This window comes from Bombina bombina, chromosome 9, assembly GCF_027579735.1.
Source record: "Bombina bombina isolate aBomBom1 chromosome 9, aBomBom1.pri, whole genome shotgun sequence".
NCBI classification, from domain to species: Eukaryota; Metazoa; Chordata; class Amphibia; order Anura; family Bombinatoridae; genus Bombina; species Bombina bombina.
Genome location: NC_069507.1, coordinates 136896791 through 136902535, shown reverse-complemented (window position 1 = coordinate 136902535; position 5745 = coordinate 136896791).

The window sequence follows — 5745 nt, the reverse complement described above, 5'->3', positions numbered from 1 at the left end:
GCATATATATTTAAATTGTGATCTATGAGAACACACAGTTCCCATAGACCGCAATGTAAAGGCACTTTTCAGCGCCATTTTTTTCTAACACCCCACTCCCTCCAACTTTAAAGCCCCAAAACTGCCCAGTGCAGGATTTTTTATTTTAAAAAAAAAAAAAGCTACATTTTTTTAAAATAAAAAATTATAATGCTTGCGGTAGCAATAACCAGTCACTTGTAATTTAGCACTCCCAATCTGTTTTAACCAATAACAAAACAATTATTGCATTGTTCTTGTACATATTGAATGTATCATTCAAATATTCAATGTATAGGTTGGAAATAGTATTTGAAACCCTCGTCTAATGACTTTAACAAAAGCTAATTAGATTTGAAAATTGGCAAACCTGATGTCCATTTAATGAAACAAGATTGAAAGTGTAGGTTAGAGCTACTTTGACTTATAAAAAGCATTTAAAGATTTTGAGTTTGCTATTCACAAAATGCATCTGTGGATGTGAACCATGCCTCACAAAAAAAAAACTCTCAAAAGACCTGCGATCAAGAATTGTTGCATAAAGCAGGAAAGGGTGAAGTTTACTCAAACAGCTTAGATATTCATCTGTCCACTGTTAGACAAATTGTCTATAGAGATGATTTAGTACTGTGGCTACTCTCCCTAGAAGTGGCCGTCCAGCCAAGATGACTCAAAGGGCACTAGGCACCAAACATAATTCTCAATGAGGTAAAAAAGAACCCTAGAGTGACAGCTAAAAATCTTGAAGAAATCATTGGAACTGGTTAACATCTCTGTTCATGCATCTACTTTACGAAAACAATAAACAGGCATCACACCATGAAGAAGGCATCTGCTTTCCCAAAAACACAATGCTGCATTCCTGAAGTTTGCTAAAGACTCCTTAACTAGACTGACCATATTGCCGCTTTAAAAAGGGACATATATGAACAATACATGCCAGGGCTGTTTAAAGAAATGCTTTGAATAATGTTCATATGTGTCCCTTTTTAAAGCGGCAATATGATCAGCCTACCCTTAACACTCTACAATGCTAATGGGAAAATGTTTTGTGGACTGAAGAAACTAAGATTGAGTTGTTTGGGAAGAACACACAGCCCTATGTATGGCATAAAAAGGACACCACATACCAACATAAAAGAACATCATCCCAACGATTGGAAGCATCATAATTTGTTAATTTGTTGTCGCTTTGCAGCTTTGGGCCTGGACCGCTCGCCATCATTGAGGGAAAAATGAATTCCCAAGTTTATCAAGATAAAGCTCATTAGAAGTTGGGTGATGCAACAGGACAATGATCCTAAACATCTAAGTAAATCCACTACAGAAGGGCTTCAAATAAATAAAATTTGAATTTTTCGAGTGGCCCAGTAAGAGCCCAGAACTTAACCCCATAGAGATGCTGTGGAATGACCTCAAGAGAGCAGTTCACACCAGACATCATAATATGACTGAGTTGAAGCAGTTCTGTAAGGAAGAGTAGTCAAAAATTCCTCCTGAACAGTGTGCAGGTGTAATACGCAGCGTCCTGAAACACTTGGTTGAGGCTATCAAAGGAGGATCAACTAGCTATTAAATCCAAGCATTCACTTACTTTTTCCACAGCATCTGAATGTTTAATGGAATGTGTTCAATAACAACATGAAATATTATAATTGTTTGTGTATTCTTAGCTTAAAGGGCCATAATACCCAAATGTTTAAACACTTGAAAGTGATGCAGCATAGCTGTAAAAAGCTGACTAGAAAATATCACCTAAACATCTCTATGTAAAAAAGAAAGATATTTTACCTCAAAAGTTCCTCAGTAGCCACCTCCCATTGTAAAGGATTTCTAAGCAGCATTTTAGTATGTCTGTCCTGGGACAGCTGAAAGGATGAGCCTCGTGAACTCTCATATTATTTCACCAATCAGGTAAAGGAAGCTTACTATGAAATCTCATGAGAGTTAAGTCAAATCTCATGAGATCACAGTAAGAGTTCATGACCTCAGCACTGCTGATGCTGATTGGCTGCTGTTCACTTCTTCATTTTTTTTTTTTTTACCTGCAGCTGGGAGCAGCTGAGTATAACTTTTTACACAGAACTTACTCTGCTGAGCTGAGGAAATTGTGAGGTAAAATATCTTCCTTTTTTACATAGAGATTCTCAGGTGATATTTCCTGTCAGCTTTTTACAGTTATACTGCATCAGTTTCAAGTGATTTAGCCTATGAGTATTATGTCCCTTTAAGTACATTTTGATTGTCTATACTTGTAACTTTGATGAAAACGAGATGACATTTTATGACCAACTCCTGAGAAAACCAACTTATTCCAAACTGCTCACATACTTTTTCTAGTCACTTATATCTATCTATCTATCTATCTTTAATAAAGTTGTGTTCCTCTTGTGTTTTGATATCTGTTTGTGCATATATAAGTAAATTAAACTGTTTCCTTTTGTCATTTGTTGCTGTGCGTTGCTTTGTTTAAGAATAGGGGGCATTTTTATCAAGCTCCGTATGGAGCTTGAAGATCGCTGCTCCATAACCTGTCTGCCTGCTCTGAAGCGGTGGACGGACATTGCTGGAAATTAACCTGATCCAATGCAATCGGGTTGATTGACACCCCCTGGTGGCCGATTTGCCGCTAATCTGCAGGGGGCAGTGTTGCACCAGCAGTTCACAAGAACAGCTGGTGCAATGATAAATGCAGACAGCGTATGCTGTCAACATTTATCGATGTGCAGTGGACATGATACACAATATCGGATCATGCCCACTCACTCATTAGTAAATATGTCCCTAAGTATTAACAAACAAATGTAGATACAACGCTGTATATGCCACTTTTGTTGAAAATGTCTGCTAACATTAGAGACGTTTTGTAGTGTAGTTTGTAAAGGATTTGTGTGAAAGAGGCCATCCACTGTTATTTAAATATACATTTAAACAATACCACCGTTGTAGATGTGAAAATGGCATTGTCATTAATATTTCTTGAAACTAATTTCAGCCGTATCTCTTGAATTTGAATAGTGGGTTCCCATATTTCATAAGTTTCTCACTCAGTTTTACCTACAGACTTGATTTTGATTTCAGCTAATCCTTTAAGCAACCTTCCATTTTGCATTTTCTATGCCCTTTCTTTTGTCTTCCTCTACAATGTTCCTCTTTCTCCTGTATATAGGGTTAACAGCTGTTCACCGTAAAATTAATGGTCATGATACAAGGTGGATCACAAAATGCTGAACACAGGACACCTGGCAAGCCTTTCTTTATATAGTATCCAGCGCTGTGATTTTTTTTTTATTTTTTTATTTATCAAGTACACAGTAATCCTCTTTTATTTCTCCAATACATGAAATTGGAGTAATTTATAAAGGATTATAAATCATTTAGACCACTGAGATCACATAATATAAGTCATGACCTGTAGAGTAAAAATAAAAATCTGGGGGCGGAGTTGCCCAGCAATCAAGATGGCTGCATGATTTGGGAGCTCCGTGTATGCAGTTTCCAAGACAGCCCTATTACCGACAGGAACCTGAACACAAAATTTATCCCTAAAGGGTATTAACACAGGAAGAAACCTGGGACATGCTGGTAAATAATTGGTGGCTGTACGTACAAAGCTGAGCTGAGTAATTGTGTAGGAGCTGTCTGTCAGATACTGAGGCGCCATTTTGGAAGTGTGTGCGCTGCTGCCGACATGGAGACCCAAGTATCGTATGCGGGTGTCAGAGATTTGCTGGAGGAGCATGGGAGGAGGGTGTGTGAGAGACTTGATACCCTTATTGCCAGGATTCAAGCAGCGTGACCGAGCTGCGACAACGCCGCAGAGGAACGTAGAGCAGTTCAGGAGCCACAGTGTAACGCAGCACCTACGGAACTCCAGACGGGCTCCTCATCACTAACAGCGGTAGGTGTGGGCCCCAGGATGGAGCTTCACTCTCCTTCTGCCGCCACATGCGGCTTGTACCCATGGGAGGAACTGCAGTATGACCACTGGCACATGGAGGCAAGCGCTTTAGAGCACTGTAGTGCCCACACATTATTAAGCACGCTTCTCTGTGCCATCAGCTCTGCACACTTGTTACAGCGTTTCTGCTTTGAGCACCGTAACTTGGACGGGATGGTCTTGCGATATGAGGATTCTTGGCTCTATGTTGCCAGCCTCAAGACCGGAATAGGGTGATAACTTTATTAACTTTATAGCAGCTGACATTGAATAATCCACATGCATGATGGCCAATATCTGATAAAGTGTGGATTTTATGTCTGAACCCTCCCCATGTTTCTAATACATATTAATACATATAGAACTAAAGAGGTTTTTTCATGTGTTTTGTTATCTATTCATGTTGCTATTATTATTGTTTCCCCTAATACCTTATGTCGCACTACTGACTATTGCTGCCCTCTACTATCTCATTTTCTATAGGAAGCTATTTGGGGTTTCTTTAAGTGTTTGGGTTATCTTTTTCACATGTTCATTGATGTTTGTATGCATGCTTACTGGTTAGTGTCTGAACCTGTGTCATGAAGTGATATCCTGAGTATTTCACCTCTCTTATGCTAGGCCCTGACAATATATTAATGTCTGACTTAAATGATTTATGGGTTAAACCTATGAGCTATAATTTCAGGGTCCTGCCAAGCTGATATATGAGTACTTTATGTGGAGCCCTTGCTGGTTGGGATCATAGTGTTTATGCTGGTGAACTGCTCAATTTTATTCTGTAAACAGACACTCACTATAGCTCACATTTCTACACCCCTTATTATATGTTTCTTGGGGCTCTTCTCCACATACACCTGTATTCAGCCAGCTCCCTTAAAATTTAGAATTTTGATAGTCCCCCCCTGACACTATATGATGTGCTGAGAAAAGCACTAGCATTACATATAAGCTAGGCTATATGGCTCACTCCAAATAGAGGACTCCATCACCAGCCCTGAAGCCGCCCCCCCCCCTTTTGCTCCTCTCCACTGTGTGGTAAGGGATACATAGTTTATCCTCCACTCTCTCTATTTGACAGAGTTAGGCAATCTCTGTCCTGTCCGTGAAGCCCATGTTAGGATTTGTGCCTGTATTCATGATAAGAATGGTTCTCCGGATCTCACAATTTAAAGAAGTATTATAATCATTGTTCTGTGTTCCAAAGTTAGCAACCTGTATATCCCTAAAATTTTGGTATAGATACTAGCTCATACATGTGTTTAATGTCTATGATTGATCAATTAAGAGGGTGCCTCAGCGGTAGAGGGTCTAAGGAAATTATTATAAATGTTTTTACGCTTTTCACAAGAATTAGCTGGACCCCTCTGCGGTTGGTCATATCCCTTTACCTACTAATTTTCAGGTTTAATGGTGAAGCAGTGTCTGCAGCTTTGTTTCTCTGTTATAATGATTAGTGTATATATATCTAATATTGCTATGTTTGAGACCAACACCTCCTTCAATTTATTACTAGTTTCCCGGACCTACCCACGGTCCTAGCGACATATGAAGGAGCTTATAGAGTGTAGGCATTAACTGGGCCTGCACTACCCAAGAGCCCTCAGAATAGTAAACTGAATCTATTGGGGTCCAAAAGTGGCCTCAGCTGCCTTGGGGGGAAAAAAGAGGGTGCTTTAGGTTTGCTCCCTAGTCCCTGTTCATTTGAACTATGTCCCAACTTGGGAACGCTATGTAACTGATGTGATATGTGATCTATCCCTGAATATGTTCTTATGTTTACTTGT